The 27,798-nt window shown below is 39.5% G+C and overlaps 1 protein-coding gene across 10 annotated transcripts in view; it reads left to right on the top strand.

The window, feature by feature from the left end:
* Nucleotides 1-23,477, top strand: part of LOC105487943 (uncharacterized) — an 82,377-nt gene extending 58,900 nt beyond the window's left edge. For 4 of the 10 annotated variants that reach the window (XR_011621522.1, XR_011621523.1, XR_011621524.1 and 1 more), the window contains exon 4: nt 2,965-4,597. The gene's annotated coding sequence lies outside the window, so the exon portion shown is untranslated. Of the gene's footprint in view, nt 1-2,964; nt 4,598-9,314; nt 9,626-21,821 lie in introns of those variants that run through there. The other 6 variants (XM_071093860.1, XM_071093861.1, XM_071093862.1 and 3 more) reach the window with 6 other exon arrangements.
* The last annotated feature ends 4,321 nt before the right edge of the window (nt 23,478-27,798 follow it).

Below are 27,798 nucleotides of genomic sequence, written 5' to 3'. Positions count from 1 at the left end.
ACATAAAAACAGATATATAGACCAATGAAAAAGAATCGACAATCCACAAACAAGTCCATCCATCTACAGTGAACTCATTACTGACAAAGGTGCTAAGAACATATACTGGGAAGAGGACAGCCCCTTCAATATGTGGTGCTGGGAAAACTGAATACCCATATGCAGAAAAATGAATCTAGACTCTTATCTCTTGGTATATACAAAAATCTAACCAAAATGGATTAAATACCTAAAGATAAGACCTCAACTATGAAACTACTCAAAGAAAACATGGGGGCATCTCTCCAGGACATTGGATTGGGCAAAGATTTCTTGAGTAATACCCCAAAAGCACAGGCAACCAAAGCAAAAATGGACGTATGGAGTCACATGAAGTTAAAAAGCTTCTGCACAGCAAAGGAAACAAAGTCAAGAGACAACCCACAGAATGGGAGAAAATATTTGGAAACTATCCATCTGACAAGGGATTAATAACCAGAATACATAAGGGGCTCAAACAACTCTTACAGGAAAAATAAATCTAACAATCCGATTTAAAAATGGGCAAAATATTTGGATAGACATTTCTCAAAAGAAGACATACAAATGGCAAACAGAAAAATGAAAAGATCCTCAACACCATTGATCATCAGAGAAATGGAAGCCAAAATTAGAATGAGATACCATCTCACTCCAGTTAAAATGGGTTTTATCCAAGAGACAGGCAATAACAAATGGTAGAAGGGATGTGGAGAACAGAGAACCTTCATACACTGTGAATATAAATTAGTACAACCACTATGGAGAACAGTTTGGAGGTTCCTCAAAAAACTAAAAATAAAGCTATTAGATGATCCAGCAGCCCCATGCTAGGTATATACCCAAAAGAAAGGAAATCAGTCTCTCAAAGAAATATCTTCACTCTCATGTTTATTGCAGCACTATTTAGGATAGCCAAGATTGTCCATCAACAGATGAATGGGTAAAGAAAATATGATATTTATACACAATGGAGTACTATTCAGCCATAAAAAAGAGTAAGAATCGGCCAGGCACGGTGGTTCACGCCTGTAATCCCGGCACTTTGGGAGGCCGAGGCTGGCAAATCATGAGATCAGGAGATCCAGACCATCCTGGCTAATGCGGTGATACTCCGTATGTACTAAAAATACAAAAAATTAGCTGGGGGTGGTGGCGGGCGCCTGTAGTCCCAGCTACTCAGGAGGCTGAGGCAGGAGAATGGCATGAACCTGAGAGGCGGAGCTTGCGGTGAGCCAATATCGCCACTGCACTCCAGCCTGCGTGACAGAAGGAGACTCCCTCTCAAAAAAAAAAAAAAAAAAAAAAAAAAAAAGAATGAGAATCTGTCATTTGCAGTGACATGGATAGAACTAGAGTTCATTATGTTAACTGAAATAAGTCAGGCACAGAAAGACAAATTTCACATGTTCTCACTTACTTGTGGGAACTTAAAATAATTGAACTCATGAAGATGGAGGGTAGAAGGATGGTTGCTAGACTCTGGGAAGAGCAGTGAAGGGATATGGGGGGAGTTGGGATGGCTAATGGGTAAAAAAAAAATAGAAGAAATGAATAAGACTTATTATTCGAGAGCACAACAGGGTGACCATTACCAATAATAATTTAATTGTACATTTTAAAATGACTAAAAGAGTATAATTAGATTGTAACACAAAGGATAAATTCTTGAGGTGATGAATTCACCCTGATGTAATCATTCTGCATTGCCTGTCTGTTCCAAAATCTCATGTACCCCATAAATATCTACTTCTACTGCATACCCACAACAATTAGAAATATAAAATTAATATAAATAAAAACTAAAATAAAATACTAATCATTTCTGAGTTTATCTGAAATTCAAATACTTATCTTAAATGCTATAAATCTAGTGACTTTTAACTAAAATACACTGTTTTTTACCCCTCGAATCTTAGTTACCCATTTGTGAAATAAATATGACACCTACTCACGAGACCCTTGTCGAGTTCAATTATATTTATATAGAAGGAAGGCACTCCTCTTTCCATGGTGAGACCCAGGATGGCTGGGTGTTTTCAGTCTTCTCCTCCCAAAACCTCAGTTTTGAATATATTTTTGAGTGTAATTATATTTACATTTATCTGTATACAACTATGAATGTTGGAGGTGAAGTCAATTCCGTCTCTCAGTCTTAAATGAGGCCCATTGTGGATGGATGGTGACATGGCCACCCTCTTCCCTTTCGACGTGGCATGTGATCAGGGTCTGGGTTTGCTATTGCTCAGGGTAGGGTTGCCAGATTAAGCAAGCGAAAACTTAACAAGCCCAGTTAAATTTAAATTTCAAGTAAACAAAAATTTTCTGTTGTATGCTTCATAAAATATTTTGGGCATATTCATAAAAAAATTGTTTATCTCAATTTTTTTTTTTCTGGCAACCCTAATCATAAGCCTGGGCACTAGAATCAGCAGCTGTTACTAGAGCCAGAGCCTTCTTGGCAAGAAATGGACAAGTCAGCAATTAACAGGACAGCTCTCAGAATTTGGGACAGGCACTGAGGGCCAGTCTCAAACATAAAGAAAAGGAAAAGACAGGCACAAAGAATGTGTCTATACAGCCCAAGCCCCACAGACGACTTGGGAGGATTCTTTCCTCCCATTTGATTTTCCTCTTTCATTTAGGGAAACAAGCAAACAATTCTATTTTTCTGTTTACCTCAAATTTGGGAACTCTCTAGATTGACATTAATGCAACTATTTTTTTTTTCTGTTTTAGGGTCACATGCATTCACAATACACTAAAATGTGAGAAAAGGATATCTTTATTTTCTTTCTAGTCTTTCTCGGAAGCCCCCATTTCACTGGGTGATGGAGAAAAATCTAAATTTAGTCCAGTCTGGCAAACAATTCTATCTAATAATGCAAGTGATCTTTTGGGGATAATGCAGCTTTATAGACTTAAATGTTTGATTTTTTTTTTCAGATGCTTTCTCTAATATTCATATTTCTCAGGTACCCTGGTACCATGTTGAAGAGAACTCCAAAACGATAGAGTTTATCACCTCAGAGTCCTGCCTGGAACAACAATCACTGATTAACTTTGAGTTCTGTTACAGACCCTGTGTAGTGAGGTGAGTATTAAAGTCAGGCCTTGATAAAAGGATGAATAATTTCATGAGTTTCTGTAGATTCAGCAGGGACCAGAAGCCAGAGGAGCTGACTTTCCGTATGACTGAGGTGGAGAGATTCAGGCTATGACAGAGTGAAGGCTGAAATGTGCTTCTTCTGGCCTCAGCAACATTTGGAAAAGAGCTCAGCGACAGAAATAGATACAGGAATTGAGATAATGGGGGCCTCGTTTCTCCTCAGCTTGGGATGTGGACTGGGAAACAAGGAAGTTTTAAAAAGATTCAGGAAGGTTTGGGGAAGTCAGAACGTGGGGAAATGGATGACATCCTTCTCCAGGCCACCAGTCCCGGAGAAGCACCCCACAAGGACACCTTCAACATAGGCAGAGGTGAGGCAGAATTATCTGTGGGACAGAGATGAGGTAGAACTATCTGTGGAGGGAGGGGGCTGGACAGTGGGCCTGAGGCAGTATGAGCAGCTCCACAGACCTGGGAGATCGTTAGAGGGATCCAGAACTCTCCCGTTGAGATGAGGGGAGGATGGAACATTTCTGATTGGGCTGGTGGTCCAGCAGACTCTCAGAGTCATGATGTAAAAGAGGCTGCAGTGTGGGGAAGCATGGTCTCTCTGCAGAAAAGCCACAACCTTGTACCCCAGACATGGGCATTCTCATGTTGACCCTGAAGAGGTCTTAAGTCTAGTGAGCACATCAGACTGATCATCGGTTGAAACAGTGCAGACTCAGATTGACAGTGCATGGGTTTACCTGACCCTCTTGCTTGCTATCTTCAAACACCTCTTGCCTGAGTGTCTGTGCATTTGTTCTTTCTTCTCTCAAGGATACCCTTTATTTTCCTCTTCACTCCTGTGCTTTCTTACCCTTCAGATCATTATTCCAGTTGCCTCTTCCTAGAAGACCTCCAGGACCACCACCTGCATTATATTAAGAGACTTCTCTTCTTACTTTTCCTGCTTGTCTATTTTCTGTCCTCCACCATATAAGTTCCATGATGTCAGGGCTCTTTCTGTTTGGTTAATTTCTGCATCTTGTGATCGACTGCATGTTTGTGTGCCCCTCAAATTAATATACTGAATCCCTAAACCTCAATGGAAAAGTATTTATAAGTGGGGCCTTCGGAAGGTAATTAAATCACAAGGGTGGAGTTCTCATGATGAGATTAGTGCCCTCATAAGAAAAGACAGGAGAGAGCTTCCTCTCTCTCTCATTTGCTCTCTCTGTCTCTGTCCCTCTCTCTCTCTCTCATTTGCTCTCTGTCTCTGTCCCTCTCTCTCTCTGTCTTTCAATCTTTCTCTCTCTCTCTCTCTCTCTCTCTCCCCCCGCAACCCCGTCATACGAAGATGCAATGAGGAGACAGCTGTCTGTAAACCGGGAAGATGGCCCTCACCAAATTCTACCACGCAGCCTTCTGACATTGATCTTCTTGACTACAGAAGTGGGAGAAATAAATTTCTGTTGTTTAAGCTACCCAGTTAATGATATTGTTATTATAGCAGCCAAACTGACTGAGATATATCTTCAGTGCCTAGCACATAATGGAAATTCAATCAATATTTGTTAAAAAAATGAAAGTTATTCCATTAATCTCCTCCCATATCTACTGTCATTATTATATTGTCCCGTCATGAACTGGGCCCCTACTACATGTTGGCACCATACTCAACCATTCATTTAAATTATTTCTTACGGTTGAAATGCCCTGTTACATTGCGCAAATAGAGAAACGGGCTCGGGTGAGTTCATTTTGCCTGAAATTTTCAGATTAAATGTTAGTAAGTAGGAGAGTTAAGAATAGACTCAGATACTTCAAATTTTAAAGTTTTCTATTATATTACCATGTCTTTCAAATAACAAAAATAATGTTTTCATTTTACAAGGTGCTTTGCTTTATTTTGGAAAATGTGAGGTGAATTGGAAAGAGCACTATTAACATTTTACTCTGGATAATTCCTTGCTATAGGGTGTTCTTCTGTGCACTGAAAGATGGTTATCAGTATTCCTGGCCTCTATCCACTAGGTGCCAATAGTATAAATGGTCCCCTTCCCCAGCTGTGACAATCCCAAATCTCCAAACATTGCCAAACATCTCGTGGAGGCACAATTAATCCCAAAGGAGCAACAGTGGTTTAAACTGACACCATTTGCGTGATCTTGCTCAGTTTATTTATATCTGTGAGCTCAGTCCCTTCCACCACAGAGCGGGAATTACAATATTTGCCGCCCGCACTACAAAGCTCATCAGACCAATCTGCCTGGTGAGATGAAAGGGAATCACCACAGATAGAGAGCCCATTGTATGTAAGGCATCACTCCTGCATGTTTTCTTGTTTAGTCCACCCCACATTCTTATGAAGTCCTATTATCTCTTTTTTACATATGAAGAAAGCGAGGTTCAGAGAAGTAAAGTGCTTAAAGTCACAGATTCAGCAGGTGTGAGGGAGCACTCACACTTCATAGCAAGTGCACTGGAAAAATGTGACTGGTCAACTCTAACCTACGATATGTGTGGAAAATATGACAGACTGCTACACTTGGTTAATTGGTCAATATTATCAACCTGCAATAAGACAAACAACAACAACAAAATATGTATATATAATTATATATATATAGTTTTATTATATTATATATAATTTTATTATATATTATATATAATTATATAATGACAACAGTAAAAATTCCCAAAAACCATAAAAGCAGTAAAAAACAAAAGTTTGAAGTATTATACATTATATATATAGTTATATAATGACAACAGTAACATTCTCAAATTTATATATATAATTTTCTTTGGCCATAGTGGAAAAGAAAGTGGGAATATTAGCATACGCCTTGAATTTTAAAACTTGTGTAGACATTCTTTAATTTTCTTTATGACTATGAAAATAAACATTGTACCTTCACAGAAAGGAAACGATCCATAGATACCATTAAAAAACACAGATGAACCACTTATACAATAGCATTTTATTCTCGTGAAAGAGCAAGGTGATGTCCAACACTAGAATTCATCACATTAGTGTAATTTCATGGAGCATCGACACTTCAAACTTTTGTTTTTAACTGCTTTTATGGTTTTCGGGAATTTTACTATTGTCATTATTTTTTACATAAATGTACTTGGTGTTCTCAGTAGGGATTAAGCAGGAAAAAGTTGTATTGTTTTGGGAGAGAGAGACTACTGGGTGAAAGGGAAGAAGGAAGGAAGAGGCAGACAGTATGAAAACCATTCCAGCTGGGCGCGGTGGCTTACACCATTAATCCCTACACTTTGGGAGGCCGAGGTCGGCGGATCACTTGAGGTCAAGAGTTCGAGGCCAGCCTGGCCAACATGGTGAAATCCTGTCTCTACTAAAAAAATACAAAAATTAGCTACACATGGTAGTGTGTGCCTGTAATCCCAGCTATTTGGGAGGCTAAGGCAGGGGAATTGCTTAAACCCAGGAGGCAGAGGTTTCAGTGAGCTGGGATCCAGCCTGGGTGACAGAGCAAGACTCCATCTCAAAAAAAAAAAAAAAAAAAAAAAAGGCACAGGTGGAGAAGCCGTAAGACAACATCCTTTTTCTCTATGAGAGAAAAAAGTGACTTTTAAAGTACATTGCTTTAAAGTTCATAGGGAACCAAAAAAGACCCCGCATTGCCAAGACAATCCTAAGCCAAAAGAACAAAGCTGGAGGCAGCATGCTACCTGACTTCAAACTACACACTACAAGGCCACAGTAACTAAAACAGCATGGTACTGGTACCAAAACAGAGATATAGACCAATGGAACAGAACAGAGCCCTCAGAAATAATACCACACATCTACAGCCATCTGATCTTTGACAAACCTGACAAAAACAAGAAATGGGGAAAGGATTCCCTATTTAATAAATGATGCTGGGAAAATTGGCTAGTCATAAGTAGAAAGCTGAAACTGGATCCTTTCCTTACTCCTTATACAAAAATTAATTCAAGATGGATTAGAGACTTAAATGTTAGACCTAAAACCATAAAAACCCTAGAAGAAAACCTAGGTAATACCATTCAGGACATAGGCATGGGCAAGGACTTCATGTCTAAAACACCAAAATCAATGGCAGCAAAAGCCAAAATAGACAAATGGGATCTAATTAAACTAGAGAGCTTCTGCACAGCAAAAGAAACTACCATCAGAGTGAACAGGCAACCTACAGAATGGGAGAAAATTTTTGCAATCTACTTATCTGACAAAGGGCTAATATCCAGAACCTACAAAGAACTCAGTCAAATTTACAAGAAAAAAAAGCTAACAACCCCGTCAAACAGTGGGAAAAGCATATGAACAGACACTTCTCAAAAGAAGACATTCATACAGCCGACACACATGAAAAAATGCTTATCATCACTCACCATCAGAGAAATGCAAATCAAAATACATAGACCAGGGAAACCCAAGCCTACCTTTTTAAGGGAACTTCATGTAGTTTGGAGACTTTTTTGACTTCTGTGAATTGTATCAACAGCTTTCCTGGTTCTCAGGGGATAACTATCTTCTACAGAAAAATCTTTCTTTTCTGTAGATAGAACAATCTCTCTCTCTCTATATATATATATGTATATATACACACACGCTCATTATATAATCACTCTTTATATGTTTCTCAGTTGGGCCCTGAGCGCTGCAGCTTGTCTCCGTTACCTGGAAGCTGATTGCATGCCTCCCTTCTCTCCCTGGCACAGCAGCTGGGAGCAACTTGCACATGACCAGGCTTTATCATTTTACATTGGAAAGAAAATGTTTCCATCAAGGATATCAGTGAAGCCTCATGTTCAATCTTTTGCGAAGTCCGGACAAGGGGAAATGTTGTTAGTTTTTTCTTAACCAGAAGAACATAGAAGCCAGAAGAGACAGTGCTGAACTATTGTCCCCTAAATCAGTTTCCGGTGGAGGAAAGTGAGGCTCAGGGAGGTAAAAGTGACTGCCTCAACTGGTTCATCAGCACCAGTGGCAGTGCCATAAGGAAATACCAGGCCTCCCATAACCACTCAGTGTCAGAAGCTCAGGCAGCCACAGGTGTGTGAGGAAGGGGTGGGGACATTCCAGAAATGCAGCTGTCAGGACTTTTTAAATTTGTTTTTCTTTCCTCTTGGGTCAATCATTGGGTTTTTACATTCACTGTGGTCACCTGAGCCAGATACCGCAATTGCATACCCTGGAGAAGAAACTGATGTGATACCCAAGACTAACACTTAGTTCCTTCTTTGCCTCTAAGGACTAAGTGGATTTGAGATTTTAGGCAAGTGATTGTCCCTTTCTGAGCCTGTGCTTTTTTTGTTTGCTTGTTTGTTTTTTGCTTTTTTGTTTTTTAATTATCATGTCTTTTATTATTAACAACAATTGCACACTTTTTGTTGGGGAAAAAAGGTATACAAATTGAAAAAACAGTTAATGTTTCCTTAAGGAGAGAAGTGTTAATGCTCTTCTCTAATTAGGCTTTCAATGGTATTTGGTTCTAATTTTTTATTTTCAATAACTTCTTTATTTGCCTTGGGATATTGAAGCTTTACTTAATCTTATTCTTTCTAAGTAGGGTAGTGAATTCCTCTTTCAAGTCTCCACAAAATAAAATCCCTTTTCCTGACATAGTAGAAAGGACAGATGCTTGGATGTTTGGTTGGCAGGGGAAGGGAAAGAGTCCAGGCGCTAGTGATAGAAATATTCAACCAAATCCTCCAGTTTTCGACTCCACCACTCACTGTGGCGCCTTCCTCAAGTCCTTGGAGCTCCAAGTCTCTGGTGAATATTTCAGGCAATGAGAGGAGTCCCTCAATGAGGCAAAACGCTTTTCTCTCTGTCTCTTTCTGTGTGTGTGTATATGTATATGTGTATGTGTGTATATATATGTATATGTATATGTATATGTATATACATATCCTGTTGTTGCTTCCTCCTTAAACTCCACTAGAATAACAATGAAAGATATTTAACAAATTAATCCACAAATGTGAATAGTTGAGAGATGCCAACAATTTGAAAGATGGAAAAGAGGTCTGCAAATGCCCATTGGCGTAGCACAGCTGAGAAAGCTCACTGAGGCGCAGAGTGAGATGCAAAGGGACGGCCAGTGCAACATGGGCCTGTGTTTTTTAATCAACAATATGAAGGTATTGAAACTGATCCATAGTCTTCAAACATTTTCTTTTTTTTTTTTTTTTCTTTTAGCGGGGAGATCTATTTCTCGAGTGAAAGGTAACTGAAACTGTCATGCATGAAACAAACCCAAGCAAGCAGCTGCAGTTGCATGGTCAGCTAAGCCAAGGGCAGAGAGATGAGCCAGATGGGCTTCCCATCCCTGGAGGAAGCCCCTGTTCCCAGAGGGCAGGCCTGGAGGCTCCTTCCTAGGTTCTTGGGGCGTCACCAAAAAGTTGAAATCCCTGTGTTTTATCTCCAAGGGTCTCTAACCTCCTGTAACACTACTCTGTGAATGCAATGAGACCATGTAAGAAAAGCACTGAATAAAACCAAGAGCCTCATGTTTTGCAGCTATGCTGATTTTAATCTTTGATGGTAATGGGCCCTTGTATCTGACCTGCAAAGCATTTGGGCTGCTGGCTTTGCAAGGCATTGGCAAGAATAATACCTAAGGTAGAGCTTCAACAAGATGGCTTTGTTTTCTCCTCCAAGAATAAGGGACTGAAAAAGTGATGAATAACTCGGAAAAAAATAAAAGAGAACGAGAGAGAACAAAGCAGCTTTTCCTGATGAAGCATTTCCTCTAATCTGAAAGCTAAACACGGAAGCCAGGGAGTGCAGGAATCGCCCTGGCTGTGGTTAGTCACCATGCCGCCACCCCCAAATTCTTCTCACCACCAGATCAGCCAGGGAACGGCTTGCTGAAACCTGCTGGCTCTTTCTTGTGACCTGGAAGGATGACAGAGAGGCTGACATCCTGGAAGACCTCATTGCCCTGGGTTCCTTACGAATCACAGAAGGGAACTCATTCACTCATTGATTCATTCAAGAATAGTATAGACTCTGCAGAGTAGAGAAAACATGTATCTCACTTTTCCAGAGTCAACAGCTTGTGAATTTCCTATATGCCAAGTCTTTAGAACTCAGGGATGAATGGAATTTCACAGGCTGTTCCACCTCTGAACTTAAGTAAGGCAACACTCACATCCCCTCTAAGAAGCCAACCTTAGCCTCGTAGTCTGGATAGATTTCCCTATTATGTGCTACCACAGCAGTTATGCACTGTAACATCAGTCACATCCACTTCAGTGTAAGTTCCAGGAGGACAGGACATGTGTCTCTAGTGGCAGAAGAGACTGGCATGACAACAGCCCCCAGTAGGTGTTCTAGAAATTCAGGTTAGAAGAATTTAACTGTGAAGCCCAAGGCAGGGGGATCACTTGAGGTCAGGAATTCGAGACCAGCCTGGCCAACATGGTGAAACCCCATCTCTACTAAAAATACAAAAATTAGCCGGGTGTGGTGGTGCACACCTATAGTCCCAGCTATGTGGGAGGCTGAAGCAGAAGAACTGCTTGAACTCAGGAGGTGGAGGTTGCAGTGAGCTGAGATCGTGCCACTGCACTCCGGCCTGGGTGACAGAGTGAGACTCCATCTCAAAAAAAAAAAAAATTTAACTGTGCTTACCACACCACACTGTGTACCCAACTACTTGTCTGTCTTCCCTCTCTACTCTCCCTATGGGGTATGAGCCCCTACGAGCCCCTAAAGGCTGGAACCTTACCTCTTCCTGCCTGGCATCACATGCACCGTCTCATTCTGTTGTGCAAAGACGTGAGCCAGGTCTGAATTCAAATCCATGACCCTGACACTTCCTGTGGGGTGCATATCCTGTTTCAGTTTCCTCATATCTAAAAATAAAATGAAAACGCAATTTCCACACCTACAGCTACGAAAAAGCTTAGAAAGAATGCCAGTGATCTGCCTAGGACAATCCATAGCAAAGCATGGCCACACAGTAATTGCTAGCTATTAATAGAAACTTCAATTTGTTTAAACTCCTAAAGCTCATTGAATTGCTGGAAAAAAACAGCCTCTAGAGAACTTCTGCATATGCTTTTTTTCAGATTCGCCACGTTTTAACATTTTGCCACATTTGCTTCATCATCCTCTATTTTTTTTCCTTTTCTCTCTTTCAAATATTGTTAAATATAGTAATGCACACATACATACATACACATACACGTATGCGTGTGAAATATGCATTCTAAAATTATTGTTTTCTATACCATTTGAAAGTAGATTAGCTACATCTTGTTCTTTTATTTTTTATATTTCCATGTGTATTCTCTAAGAATATTCTTTTAAATAATTTAACCACAATGGCATTTCATTTAGGAAATTTAACATTGTTATAATATTTTCATCTAATCTACATTTTTATATGCCATATTTGTCATCGTCCTAATAATGCGCAAGTCCTCTTCCCTTCAAAACGGGATCTGGTCCATTTAGCAACTGTGTCTGTTGAATTCCCTTTAATTCAGAAGTTTCTTCAGTATTTCTCACTTTCATGACACTGACATTTTTAATAAACACAGGACCCTGGTAGCATATTCTTTAATGTGGGTTTGTCTGAAGCTTTTTTATGATCAGATTCAGGTTATGCATCCCAATGGGGATACTCATAAGTGATGGTGTTCCCTCTCCATGCACACATCTAGAGGCATGTGACATCCATCTGTTCCTTATTGCTAATGTTAATTTTGATCACACTGTCAAAGTGCCGTCTCTTTATGCCACTGTGTAGTTACTACTTTTCCCCTTTTCAACCACTATGCAGTCGGTGGAGGACCTTTTGAGACTATACGAGTATTCCATTCTCAAAATTCCCCAGAGATTTGGTACCCATGGAGAATTCTTGCCCAACCAACCCTTCCTAGGATGATTGGAGCACTGTGAGTTCACAAATCTACCACCTCCAGTTTTGTCATAGGTTTTCTACTCTAAGAAGGAACTGTCTCTAAAGAGCCAAGACAATGTATCTGAGGACATTTTTTCCTGTTACCACAAAGAAGTAGGAACCTTTTGTCCTGGTGAGAGGCCATGCTGGAGACAGGGGTTTGTATGTTACGCCTATAGGAGTGCTGAGAAAGGCTGGGAACAAATCAGACCCTAAACCCAGGGAAATGAGAGACCTTGAGCATGAAGGGTTAGAAAGAAGATGAATTACAGGAGATTCGCTGGTGTCAGGAGAGTCTGGGCACCAGCTACAGGCAAAGGCAGGTCATACAGCACTGGGGCCACAATCTAGGTGGTCCGCTAGGAGAGTCTCTTCCTTTGAGTATGTTTGCTCTTCCATAAACCTGTGACAATCATACTGATGTCATATCATTTTCCTGTGTTTAGGTTGACGTTGGATGCAAAGTGCCAAGCACACCGTTTAACATCATGTAACTGCTCATTAAATGCCCCCCTTCCCTTCTTCCGTTCTCTTACACTGTTCAGATATCGCCATGGAAACTCACCTCTCTGCTTTCACTGAGGCCCCTTTAAAATTTTTACAATTACTTTAACAGCTCATTTTTTTTTTCATCTCAAATGAGAAATTCTGAAGGTAATAATATACCATATTTGCTGCTAACAGTAAATTAAATGCAGGGTCAAAACTGCTTCTGAACTCAGCTAGGAAGTCTCATGGAGGCTTTTATTTGAAAATTTATTGCATTATTCTTGATAAATTAAATATAACAAAACTAATTAATTATTTTCCATGATAATAATGATATCTCCATTTTATTGTCATTAAGATACAATAATTATAATTGCCAGTTTTAAAACTGGATACCTAACACTTAGCAGGCCCTTAATTAGATGCTTTGCAGTCATTACTTATAGTCCTCTCAACTGACTTATACCAGCATTCTCTCCACTTTACAGATGAAGATATTGAGGCTCAGAGTGTCTGTGGGACCTGCCAATGGTCTTATTCCTGAAATATGGCAAACCGGGCGGTAAAAATACTCTGTCTCCAAATCATGTACACTTTGGTTTTTGGCAGTGATTTCGATGTGATAAAAATTCCATGTTTTCCATGAACTTCTGTATTTGACTTAGCATAGAGTCAAATGTAATTAACTATGTAATTGAGACAGGGATGGTTGTTGCTCACCTCACATTCCGTGTGCTCCCCTTCATTTCTCGCTCTTCCTTGCAATGAGGTTGAGGCCAAGTGACTCTTTCTGGCTAATGAATTGTAAGCACAATGACACATGTTTCTTCCAGGCTGAGGCAATTACAGTCTGGTTTGCTTCTTTCCTCTCTTTATCCCTGTGCTGAAGCAACCTTAGAAGTGACAGGTTAAGGGGCTATATTATAAGGTGAAGAAAGCCTGGATCCTTGAGTCACTGGATGGAGAGTCATCCCAGGATCCTAGGCCAACTGCATTAGACTTTGTGTGTGAAAGAAATCAACTTCTGTTGGGCTAAGCCACCATGATTATAAAGTTTATTTGTTACTGCAGGACAACCTAGCCCACTCTAATAGAACGGTTAATCCTTTTAGGTGACAAGTTAACATGGGTGGTGTAAGAAACTCATGATTTGGGACATCAAGGAGGCTAGATGCCTCTCCTTACAATCATCAAAGTGAAAACTGAATGCCATGACCTCTATATCTATTTTTAGGCAAATTAAACATAGTCTTGTTATTATTTTTTAAGGGGGGAAGTGTTAAAAATGAACCTCTTCCTTTTCTTTATTGAAATTTAGTTTAAGCTGAATGAATGAAACTTCCACTGCAAGCAAACAGGGTAGAAGAAGAATAATCCTCATGAAGTGGTTGTTGTACACTCAGGAGGACATGTTTTAAATAATGTTCCACAAAAAGCACCTGCAAACATCAGAATCTAAAGGAAAGAAATCACAACAAATGAGATTCAACTTGACTAGGGAAAATGATTTTCTCTATCACTTTTACACTGCAAGGCTAGGCTTTGTCTGAATCTTATTAATACGAGAGCAATGCCAAGATAACTAAGACTGATAAAGAATAAATACAATTTAACCGGATTCAGCTACAAATATCAGATGTTTTGAAAGATTATCGTAGTGGCTCAAATTTGCTTAATTCTTTTATAAAGCAAGTTTTTATTTGACTATAAAATATTTTCCAATTTCCCTGGATGAGAAATGGCAAAAGAGGTTAATTAAAAGTCAACTGAAGACTACTTAGGCACTTAAACATGTAATTTCTTGAGCTTCAAACTTAAATAGCTGAAACTATTTAAAAAATAGCTTATTATTGTAATTCATGCATTTCTTCTTTAAATATATTTTTCTTAGTTTGATTTAAAATCTTATACTAAAAGTTTGAAAAAAAAACCTAGACATTTAATAATCATTCCATATTTGAAGGAATGAATGAGAATATATATTATGCCAGCATAGAGAAGGGTACAAGGGTCTCTTCTGATCCCCAGAACACTAATCACAGGCTTCTCTGTACCTCTTTAATTATATTTTCTTTCTCACCTCTGTGTTCTCACCCTGGCACCTTTCCTCTCTCTATGTTGGATTATCCAGCTGTTACACATCTATCAGGATCCTATTACTTACTCATGACCCAGGTTAAACTGTTCTTCCTCTGAGGTGCTCTTTCAGACTCTCATGTTCTCTCTCTTGATTTCCTATTACATTCTTTGGGCAATTCCCTCATCATTTCAGGAAGTTTGTAATTTTTACTATTTTTTAAATTTTATTTTGATATTTATATTCTGCCATGCACTGAATGCTTGTGTTTTCCCAAAATTTATATACTGAAGCCTAAATCTTCAATGCAATCATATTTAGAGGTGGAGTTTTGAGGAGTAATTAGATCATGAGACTAGAGCCCAGATGTATGGGACTAATGCCCTTTTAAGTGGCTAAAAAGGACCAGAAGTCTTTCTCTTTGACATGTCCTCATGACAGTGAGAACACGACCATCTGTAAACCAAGAGGAAAGCATCCATGCTGATCTCAGAACCCCAGCCTCCTGAACTGTGCTAAATAAATGTCTATTGCTTAAGGCACTTTATCTATGGCATTCTGTTATAGCAGCATGAACTGACTCAAACATAGGCCTTATCACTTCCTTTTTACTGTGTATTTCCTGAGATTAAGGAGGTTACCTAATGCCTTGTACGGCATCCCTTGCTTGGGCTTGGTAGTGGAAGGAAGTATCAAGTTTCTCATATTGTGTCTATTTCAGAATCTATGTTCAGTTCCACCTCCACTAGCAAGTAACTTTTCCCATAAAGAGAAGGAAGAATAAGCACATACTGCAGCCTAGAAACAAGGTCAATTTTCAAACTCAAGGCCAACTATGGACTTGAATGAGGCAGAGTTGTATGGCCATGAAGACAGATAAATAATTTTAGCTGGGGTTTAAAAGTGATTAGCAGACATTTTTAGAGTATACTGTCAAAAAATAAACACTTCTTTATTGATATTCGAAGTTAACTTTGAACACTTATTAAAGACAAATTGAGGATGTTCTGCAATTAGTAATAGGATTCTGAGAAACTCTTCTCATTATGGATTAGCTGTTCATGCAACACAACTAATGAGCCTTTTTTTGCCTTCAAGAATGCCTATCAGAACTTTTAAGACTTGGAGGCCTCATGTTTTCTCAAGGCTCCAAGCCCTTTTACATATTTCTCATCTGCCTGAAGCCACCTGAAGTTTACCAAAGTAACTCCTTTGCCAGGAGTTTTCTTAAAAAAAAAAATATCACTGGTACACAAACAGGCACATAAACCAGTAGAGCAGAATATAGAACCCAGACACAAGGCTGCACACCTACGACCACCTGGTCTTTGACAAAGCTGACAAAAACAAGCAGTGGGGGAAAAGACTCCCTATTCGATAAATGTTGCTGAGATAACTGACTAGCCATATGCAGAAGATTGAAACTGTACCCCTTACTTATACCACATACAAAAATCAACTCGTGTTGTACTAAAAAGTTAAATATAAAAGCCAAAACTGTAAAAGTCCTGGAAGACAATGCAAGTAATACCATCCTGGACATAGGAGTCAGCAAAGATTTCATGACAAAGACACCAAAAGCAATTACAACAAAAGCAAATATTGACAAATGGCATGTAATTAAACTTAAGTATTTCTTCACAGCAAAAGAAACTATCCACAGAGCAAACAGACAATCTACAGAATGGGAGAAAATTTTTGCAAACTATGCATCTGATAAAGGTCTAATATTCAGCATCTGTAAGAAACTTTAAAAAATTTACAAGAGAAAAACTAACAACCCCATTAAAAAGTGAACAAGTGACATGAACGGACACTTTTCAAAAGAAGACACACATGTGGCCAACAAGCATATGAAAAAAGCTCAATATCACTGATCATAAGATAAACTCAAATCGAAACCACAGTGAGATACCATCTCACACCAGTCAGAATGGCTGTTATTAAAAAGTCAAAAAATAACAGATGCTGACAAGTTTGTGGAAAAAAACATGCATACACTCTTGGTGGAGTGTAAATTAGTTCAACCATTGTGGAAAGCAGTATGGTGATTACTCAAAGAACTAAAAGCAGAACTACCATTTTACCCAGCAATCTCATTACTGGGTCTATACCCAGAGAAATACAAATCATTCTACCATAAAGACATCCACACAAATGTTTTTGCAGCACTTTTCACAATAGCAAAGACATGGAATCAACCTATTGTTTATCCATCAGTAACAAATTGGATAAATAAAATTTGGTACACATACACTATGGAATACTATGCAGCCATTAAAAAAGAATGAGATTATATCTTTTGTGGAAACATGAATGGAGCTGGAGGCTATTATCCTCAGCAAATGCATGCAGGAACAGAAAACCAAATACTACATGTTCTCACTTATAATTCAAAGCTAAATGGTAGGAACTCATGAATACAAAGAATGGAACAACAGACACTAGGGTCTACTTGAGTGGAGACGGTGGGAGAAAGGAGAGGAGCAGAAAAAATAACTATTGGGTACTAGGCTTAATACCCGGGTGATTAAATAATCTGTACAACAAACCCCCATGACATGAGTTTACCTGTATAACAAACCTTTACTTGTACACCCGAACCTAAAATAAAAGTAAACAATTTTATATGGATAAATTATAACGGCTTACAAATACGCTCAAACACACATATGTTTGTGTGTGTGTGTATATATATACGCATATGTATATTTATGTATATATGTTTTTAATAGCTCTAATTAATTACAATTCAAAGTGGTAATCAATAATTGCATGCAAGTTTGCTCCAAAGTACACCTGTGAAGATGAAAGGAAAAACTCTGTGAATAACTCAAGCTCCTTATCGAACCAGTGTGCAGCATGTATTACTAATATTAAAATAACTTCTAGTAAAAAATTTTACCAGGGTAACTTCACACTCTTCTCCAATGTCACTTCTGCTGGGAAACAAAGACAAATCTTCTCCCGTCTTTCTTCCCAGCTTCCAGCTAAGTTAGTTTCTCTCACGTGCATCCTGAACTTTCACTATTATAGCGCTTGTTGACTCTAATTCCCTTTTTAATTGCCCCTCTTCTCTGATAAACTATAAGCTTTATGAAGGTAGGAACCAAGCCTATCATCTTGTTAGCTGTTAAATTTCCCTTGCTTAGGACATTGTATTGACATAATAGACACTCTGAAAACATCTGTTAAAAAAAAAGTAGTCACAGTTGTCAGTCTTAGGCAATGAAAGAGGAGAAATCCAGGCAAACCAAACCAGAGTCTTGTCTTTCAATTACCTCTGGCGAAAGTTTCTCACACTATTGAGGAAGAGATTGGCATTTACACTAGAAATCTACTGTACAGTAGTATAGTACAATGCATTTGTTAAAAATATGGTAAACTGGCCGGGCGTGGTGACTCACACCTTTAATCCCAGCACTTTGGGAGGCCAAGGGGGGCAGATCACAAGGTCAGGAGATGGAGACCACGGTGAAACCCCATCTGTACTAAAAAAAAAAAAAAAGAAAAAAATTATCCGGGCGTGGTGGCACGCGCCTGTAGTCCCAGCTACTCAGGAGGCTGAGGCAGGAGAATGGCGTGAACCCGGGAGGCAGAGCTTGCAGTGAGCCGAGATTGCACCACTGCACTCCAGCCTGGGCGACAAAACGAGACTCTGTCCCCCCCGCCAAAAAATGGTAAACTACTTAGAGTTCTAATTTTGTAGATTAAGTTTAGTTACTTTCATCTGCATGGGTTGCTTCCTCCTAAAGTTTTCTGTAAAAGAATTTGAACAAATTATTTCATAGAGAGATGCCTGGACTCTGGGGCCCCTACCCCAAATCATTGCTGTCAAGTTTTGTCCAGAGAATGGACATTACCATTTAAATGTCTACTTTACATATATTCATGACGAGGAATAATTACTAAGGTTAACACAAGCTCATAGTTGTTGAGTACTTACTATGTGCCAGGCACTGTGTTAAGTAATTTGCATCAACTATCTGAGAGTCATGACCCATATACCAGGTTGGCACTCTTATTATCCTAATTTATTAATTTATATACCTGACATTTACTGGCTTCATACCATGTGTAAGATATTGAACTCAGCATCAGGGATACAATAGGGAATAAAATACATATAAATTATACTGGAAATTACATTCTAGTAGAGAAGAGGAGAGAAATGAGAAAAACTGAACATGCCAATTTTATTAGATGTTAAGAATGTTATAAACAAGTGTCAGTAGAGAAGAGAAAAAGAGTTCTAGGAAGTGCAATATTGCACAGAGTTCAGGGAAAGTGTCTTAGTCTGTTTGGGCTATTATAACCCATAAATCATGTGGCTTCCACACAACAGACATTTATTTCTCACTGTTCTGGAGGCTGGAGATTCCAAGATGAAGGTGCCAGCAGATTCGAAGTCTGGTGAGGGACTCGCTTTCTGATCATAGCTAGTGGCTTCTCACTGCCACATGGTGGCATAGTCACTGTCCTCACATGGTGGAAGGAACAAAGCAGCTCTCTGGGGCCTCTTTTATAAGGGCACTAATCTCATTCATGAGGGCTCCACCCTCATGACCTACTAATCACCTCTTAAAATTCCCACCTCCTAATACCATCACTTCGGGGATTAGATTTCAGCATAGGCATTTTGGGGGGATGCAGATATTCAGACCACAGCAGAAGGCTTCACTTATAGGGTGCATGTGAGCAGAATTCTGAAGGAGGTAGGATGGAGAACCATTCAGATATCTTAGGGAAGAATATTGTAGGCAAAGACAGTAGCATGTGCAAAATTCTGACATAGGAGCATATTGGAGTAGTTAGGGAATAGCAATGAAACCAGTGTGGTTAAAATCAGTGAGTGAACAAAAAGCAATTGTGAAGAAGGGGCCAGATCATATAAGACCTTGTTGGCTATTTTGAGGATTAAGGCTTTATTTTGAGTGACAGATGTTGTTGGAAGATTTTGTGCAGAAAATGATATGGTTTACATTTTAAAAGGATATTCTGGCTTCTGTAAAGAGGATAGCTTGAGTGGGAAAAGGGAAGAACTAAGAAGTTTCAATAGGAGGCTATTACAATAACCCAGGTAAGAGGGCATGGTGGCTTGAAACAGTGTTTTATTGGTGGAGATGATGAGAACTGCTCAGGTTCAGTATGTATTTTTATGTGGAGCTCACAGGATTTGCTGATGGATTGGATGTGGGTTATGAGAGAACAAGAGAAATCAAGGATGACACCAGAATTTTTGCCCTGAGCAACCAGGAATATGGAGTTGCTATTTACTAAAATGCTTAAGATTGAAGGAAGGACATATTTGGGAGAAAAGAACAAGAGATTGGACTTGGACTCATTAGGTCTGAGTTTCCTATTAAATATCCAGTGGAGATGGTAAATACGGGTTGGATATATGTGTCTGGAGTTCAGCCGACTGCTTAGGCTGGAGACATAAATTTGGCAATGCTCAATGTAAGAATGGTATTAAAAACCCTAGAAACTGAGCTGACTCATCCAGGAAACGAGAGTTGAAAGAGTAGCAGTTCAAGGACTGAGACCTGGGGCTGCCCAACATTTAGGTATTGTGTTCATTCAGGGAAGCAGATGCTCAGACACTGTTAGGAGGGCAAGAGGCTTCTTGGGACATTTCGCCTGTGACAGACAAAGGGGAAGGAAGTGGAGTTGCATGAGGAAAGGCTTCAGACCACAAAGCAGATCTGATAGCTTGAAACAGAAGAGTCTGCAGGAGGCAGGATTGGTAGAGTTAGCCTCCAATTTTGATACGGCTCTGATAAGATTTTGGGCAACCCAAGGAAAAAGGTGGCATTTTTGCAGAGTTCCACTTTGGATAAACATGGCCAATCCCTAATGCTCTTGCTGTGCTCTGTCACTGATTTGGGGCTTCTGACAAATCTTCGTGTCAGCTCGAACTCTGCAGTAGACTCCAAACACTCTGCAGCTGAAGCCTGGTGGCAAATGGCCCTGCTTGCAACTAAAAGGCAAGTTTGTTCTTAAATGAAAATCTGAACAGCACACTTCTTTGGCTGCTACAGATACCACTTGTGGCCATATGGATGCCCCAGCACAGAGAGACTAGGCAACTAGGCTGAATTCACAGAGAAAGTAGGTGGATATAAGTTCTGGCAGCCGGATTGTGGATGTGGTCCTCCACTGTGCATGTAGGACAATGTCAAATAGTGAATTAAACTTTACTTGACATTGTACCTAGAACTCCGTTAAAGAAGCACTACAATTGGTTTGGGTAGCTGTGTACCAATTTGATAGCTCCCCCTTTTCTTTTGTTCTAAAACTTTATTGGAATGTCTGCCTCTCCTACTTACCTGACTCACCATAGCAGCCACACCAACACTACATAGTTGATTCCTGAGCCAAACTCAAAGTATTTGCAGATAACTCACAAATGTTCCCTCCTCAATAAAGCTATCTCTGGTTCTCTAAGGAACGGTAGGTATTCTTGGACTACTCTAAAGCTGCATAGCATTTTATCCTAATTATCCTTATCACGTTCTACCTTTCATGATAAGTATGTGCCCCACTTCCCTATTCTTCAGCATCAGTCCTTCCTCCTGCATGGGCAGACTGAGGGACTCAAGCCCTATGCCTGACCCATTGCAGGCTCCTTCTGCTACTCTCCAGCCACAGGTCTTTATCAATCTTCCCTCCTTTCTCACTCTTCAGGGCCTTTTTCACAAGCTGTTCTTTCTCTTGGAATGACTGCCCAAGTTTCAGCATGAGAGCTCTCTTCTTTGAAAACATTTCCTCTCCTACCTCCTACTAATCTCATCTAGATGCCTCTCCTCTGTGCTCCTACTCACACTATACTGATGACATTTGAAGATTTTTGATGATGACCTGAAGTCAGAAACGCCTTTTACAACATGACCTGGTACACAAACCCGCATATACAGAGCCTCCTGTGCAATCAGAACACAATTGTTTTACCAAACTCTTGTATCTTCACTGCAGTACAACGCACCCTGATATATTCTGGCCTATTTTATTCCTTTAAAACATGCTGTCTGCAGCCCAGTAAATTGATTTAATGACCTGCCAGTGGGTCTCAACATACAGCATGAAAAACACCACCCTTCGTGAGCCTTCGTTAATACACTGGGCTCACAATGCTGACATCATTAGTATAGTTGTCTATTTCTCCAGGGAGGCAGTAAATGCTGAGGATAGAAATCATATCTTATTATTGTTTTTCCTTCTATTTCAGCACCAGGAAATGTCTAAGAAATGAATAAATGAATGCATGCAAGCTCGGAGGTCTTGACAATAACCTACTTCGAGTTTGAAAATGCAGCACCGGAATGTTTGCATTCGACTTACCAGAAGCTTCTCCCTCACCTCTTGGCTGTGAACCTCCATAGTGCCCTCCCACAGCATGTCAAAGGTGTTGTTGGATCAGCAGTCCCCCTATTCTGGAACATTTTATCTTTCTACTTCATTTGTGTTGTTTGTGTTGGAGGTACCCCGATCTTACAGAGCTATTTCTCTGACTTTAGATGATGGGCACCCAACATAAGGTGAGCCAATTTCTAAACCTGAGACCAGAATGCATGTGAGTCAGTTTTTCTCCAGGCATGGGAAGACAAGTTTTCTGCTACATGGAGTAAGCCAGACCATAGAGTATGATGTAGAGACCGAAGAACCAAGGAAAGATAGAGATAGAGTAGGTATCCTGACACCATTTCTAAACCCCTTGTTCCAATTTTTTAAAAGCCAACAGAGCTCTGCATATTTCCTGTTGGGTGATTCAGCTGTCAAGTGCCCCAAGATGCTTTCACTAAGTTCTTTATTCATTGGCGTTATGGTCTTAACAATACCACTGGCTTTTGTCAATTTGATGTAGGTTTCTGTCAGTGGGGAAAAATAAGTCCAAAATCACACAATCCAAATGTACCAGAGAAGCATGTGGCTGGGTAGACAGTGATTTGTGGTTATGACTAAGTCTCTATTCTAGACACCATCATTTCCTCAACTCTGTCACGAAAGAAGCCTAGAATATTTGCTTGGGAATGCAAATATTCTTTAAACCGAGAGACAGGTCATGGTTGTACCAGAAAAGGCAGAGGGAGGCTTTTTACTTTTCATATATAAACTAGAATAGGTAGTAAAAATCATTTTACTGAATGAACTCTGGCTTTTTTCCTTCATTTTTCCAATTCCATAAAATCTACATAGTTCTAAGTTTTGTTGTGAAGATTAAATAATACAATGAATGTGAAATACGTAGCATAATTCTTGACATGGAGTAATAAATATAGCTCTTCTAATTATTCCTTTTCTTGTAAAAATCATGCCACAGTCTTCTAATTTTTAAATCATTTCTTGTTTCAAAAGTGAATGTCTTAGATAAAGCAGAGATTTACTGTGCCCCCATCACTCTTGTTATTTAGGGTTCTATTATCATTTGCTGAATCACTAAATCTCCAGTGATTTGCATGCTTGGTTTGGTTAATAAATAGTAAAAATAGTACCACAAAAAATAAAGATGGTTTTATTTTTACAGCAGCCTAGAAAATAGCTGGTCAACAGCCCAAAATGAGACTAGATGATAGACATTTCTGTAGATAAAGCATCTACCACCACTGACCATCACTAACTCAACAAAAATATTTGTCCCGCTTTGCCAGACAGATAATTAAACAGCTTGTCCTGTCAGGACCTGATGCTGGGATGTCAGAGAAAATTGAGTTCCTGAATTTTGCCATATTTTGTAGTGGCCAGAATCTCACTATGAGAGACAGCAGGTTTGAGTTGCAGAATTTGACTTCTCTCTTCAATGTATTTTACTGGAGAAGTTGAAATTGTACCTCTGAGACTTCAGACAGCCTCTGTAGCCTAAGCCGCTCAGTCTGAGGTTGCTTCAGGGATGGAAAAGTGATCTTAATTATAGATAATCATAGAGCTCTGCCTGTGCTCTGGTCCCCAAAAAGGCCATAGATGAAAAGTGGGGTGACAGGGGTAGTTCTTCTCCTTTCTCCATTGTCCACCGGGTCCCTACATATGAAAAATCGGTTCAGAGACTGGTATTCAGAATCAAGATGGAGAACCACAAAGGAAGTTAAATGTAAGCTGGACGCCGGTTTTCAACGGGCAGAGATGGGGCTCTCTGGGCCACATGACCTCAGGAAATGGGGATAATCAAAATCGCCCGTGAAGTTTTTGTCAGATTATCAAAACCCCTTTATAAGAGACTATCAGAATGAATTTGGATCAGAAAAGCTCTGAGACTATTCTGTTTGCAATTTTAATATACCACTATCACTACTACTCCAGAAAAATAACAGTTTTCTCCAGACCATTTTCTCACTGAAAACTTCCTCTACTATACTGGCCAAGAATTCAATTCCACTGTTGCTACATCACACAGAAGAGAAGACTAGGTGGTAGTGCCGCTGGCCCTGCGGTTTAGTCCTTCTGATCTCTTGATCATCTCTCTTTGTAATATTGTCTTATTATGCCTGAGTCCAGAACCCTTCAACACACCTCCGCAAAATCTCCCTGTGCCCCAAAGCAGACCATGTGCTTCCCTTGCAATCTAGTTCCATGTAATAATGGAGCTAGAAGACAGCTTTGAGCTCACTCCATTTGTTCAACTCCAGCTGCTTCATAGACTATGAATTCAAGAGTCAAAGGAGGAAAAGTGAGGTCCTCAAGATGAACAAGTGAAAGAGGAAAATTTAGCATTTAATATGTCATAATTCACTGTTTTGCATTTGTAAGATCGAGTTCTTTACTACTGGCATATACCTTCTTTGTGAAGTGATCAATAGGAAAATCACATACCACTCTCTTATTATGCTGATCTCTCCGCACTGTGTTATTATCCCCACATCATGCATGTCCAGAGTGAACAAAGAAAGACAACTCCTTTCAAGGATCCAACATGTAAGTGCAGAAGAATAAGTAAACACACTATGGCAAAGCTACTCAAGAATTCATTCAGCTACCATAATGGTGTATATGCAGAATTTACAAAAAAAATAAAAATTAAAAAAAAAAAAAACAGCAAAAAGTAGCCGCAACAAAACCAATATTGATAGGTTGAACATTGTGGACTTTTGCCCCCAGTATTCATTCTCTTCTAATAACAGAATTTCTGCTTTCCTCCTGGGCATTCATGTCTCCTTCATTTTCAATCATGTAGTCTGAGCACAGTGTGGGTGAAAACTGTGACACAGACTGGTGTATTAGCTTTCCTGCTGCAGCTGTGGCAAATTAACACAAATTTAGTGATTTACAGTTCTGGAGGTCAGAAGTACAAAGCGGTTTTCATGAGACTAAAATCGAAACATCAGCAGGCAGGGCTAGTTCCTTTTGGAGACTCTGGAAGGAGAATATGTTCCTTGCCACTTCCAGCCTGCACAAGCTTCTGGCAGCCCTGGGTTTGTGGCCACATCACTCCAATCTCAGATTCCACTGTCACAGTGCTTTTTGTACTGCGACCTCTAACTCTTTTGCTTTTCTGCTATAAGAACCCTTGTAGTCACATTGGATAATAGTTCCATCTCAAAATCCTTAATATAATAATATCTGCAAAATCCCTTTTGTCATAAGGTAACAGATTCTGGGGAATAGGACATTCATACCTTTGGGGTATCATTACTTAGTCTACCACAACCAGCCAATCAAAGCAGCAAATATCTTCAGCAACAGTCATTGTTTTGGATAAGTAAATGGCCCAGGTCCATCCAATCATGAAAATCCTGGGACTTGTGAACTGGCACTGAGGGCAGTAAGTTCTCACTCTAGGCCGCCTTGGAGCCGTGAAGCAATGGGCTAGCACTGGCATCCCTGCAGCTGTCCTGTCACTCCACGTGCGTAACTTGTATCAGAGCAAGAGTTTCCCCAGTGATTGAGCCTCTGGTCAGGTCTATGTCTAGGCTACCATTTTGAAAGTAAATGTGCTTCCATTTGCTGAAGTCAATTGAAATTTTTTTGTGTCATTTTCAGTTGAAAACATCTTACCAGTTATAAATAATACTAATCTTATTGATTTCTTACTCTCTACCCAGCACTCTGAGAGTTTTACATGGATCATCTCACTTTATCCTCACACAGCCCTATAATTAGGTAGTTACTGTTATTATCCTCACTTCCTATGAGAAGGCTTGAGGCTTGAAGAAGCTGAGTGATCAGCTCATGGACACAGAGCTGGTTAGTAGAGAAGCCTGGATATCACAGTCTGTCTTCACAGACTCAACCATTCTGCTAAAAATTACCTTGTGATGTTGAAGGAAAACGCTGAGTAAAATGGCAGGGTCCATTTAATAAAATTATAATAATATAAACAATCTCTGCATAGCAACCATTATAGAGAGGCAATATCTTTGGGGAATCATTTTGTACTTTTTCCTACGTATTGTAAATTTTCTATAATTACAGTTTCTCACCTTTTTAATGGAAACTGATTTTTATTTAACCAGAGATGACCTTGTTCTCTGCACAACTGTGTCTGAGTATTGGTCTTGTGCTCATAAGAATGGCAGGTAAGATTTTGAAGCCTAGTGCAACATGCTACTAATTGCTGCATTTACACTCATCTTCCTGGGAGCTGGGCTGCAAATGTACATGCGTGCTTCAACCATTGTGTTGGTGACATTAATAAGAAATTACATTTTTTTTCCCTAGCAGAGGACTAGGTAAGTAGGTCTCTGATAGATGTAATTATCACAAGGTTTCAAAAGGAACTATTTTTTAACAAATACAAAAACTCAAATATGTATGACATATACATACCTATAGGTTGGTTTATAAATACATTCATCATGAGAACTTTTGAAACTTGCCATTCGAATGTTAACTTGGTTAATGAATCTCTCTTTTATTTGTCTGTGGCACAGTGTCTCTAACTTGAAGTAACATGAAGTTGGCATTTTGGGGACAGATACTGTGTACCAGACATATTGTCAGGTAATTTAACCACATCATCTCATTTAATCCTCACAAAAACTCTATGAGATGAGAAAACTACATCTTTTAGATAAGGAACCTGCAGCTATGAGCTTAGGAGATTTGCTCTGGGTAGCACAGCATGCAAGAGTGAGAGCTGTGACAGACTGTGGTCTGATACCAAAACACGTACATCTCCCCCTTCACATTCCTGTGTTTTCACCTATGAAACCCTATAGTATTATGCAAAGCATTACCTGACCCAGTATTGAAATGTGAGCTACATTGTATCATTTTACATTGTTTATTTACATATACTATAACCATACAGCTTTGTATTTTATAGACTGTCTACTTCTGAGAATGAATGAGAATTAGAGGACCATATGAACTTCAGAGTTAGATTTGGATTTCGATCCTAGCTATGTGTCCTTGGGTAAGTTACATGACCTTGGTAAACTCCTTCATCTGAATATAAGAAAGATAACTGCACCCCTGTAGAGCTGCTATGAGCAGAAAGTAAAGGGATACGTCCAAAGTTGTTGCAATAGAGGCTGGTTGGTGTTCCCTCTTTCCCAGGCTTTAGGGAGGTTGGTATAGGTCTGTAAATGTGGTCTGATGGATTAGCTAAATTAAATTAAATTAAAACCCTTTCTTTCCTATTCCCTGGCCACATTCCTCTTTCAAAAAGATGTGTAGGCAGAAGAAGGAATGAATAGCTGGCATTCTGATGAAAATACTCCATCTTTCTGGTAAGGAGAATTCATGCGATAGATCAGAGCTCGTGTGGCAGGTTTCATTTTTATAGCTTGATGAGTGGCACATTTTGCTTCTTTTGTTTGCTTTTATCTTGGGGTCAAAGAAATGATGCAATACATTATCACAAGTGCACACCCTTCATTTCTTGAACATCTGTGCTCAGAGCATATGTCTGCCTAGACAAGTGGATTCGTCTTGCTGCTATCTGGTCTCTTATGTGTTGGCTGCTTTGCAGCATGGTGCATTTATTTTGACCATTTCTGCCAAATAATGACAAGTTTAAGGGGAAATCAGGAAAAGGGAAATCTTTGTTTTCCATCTGGAAAGAACTCTGAGCTATTTATTAGCCTCCTTCTCTCTTAAGTCATCAAGGTTTAAATATGTTCAAGAGCCACGAGGCCTGAAGTTAAGTTATTACTATTGGCTTATCTTGAGCAAATTTTGGCTTGTAGACAGACGCCCATGTGGTTTGAATTTCTTCCATAATAAGCTTAAAATATGAGGGTGTAATTAGTGAGTCTTGGAGTTGAATGAAT

The sequence above is a fragment of the Macaca nemestrina genome, chromosome 3 (assembly GCF_043159975.1).
Source record: "Macaca nemestrina isolate mMacNem1 chromosome 3, mMacNem.hap1, whole genome shotgun sequence".
Classification (NCBI taxonomy): domain Eukaryota; kingdom Metazoa; phylum Chordata; class Mammalia; order Primates; family Cercopithecidae; genus Macaca; species Macaca nemestrina.
Note: the sequence above shows the minus strand (reverse complement) of the source record. Positions and strands in the feature narration are given on the sequence as shown.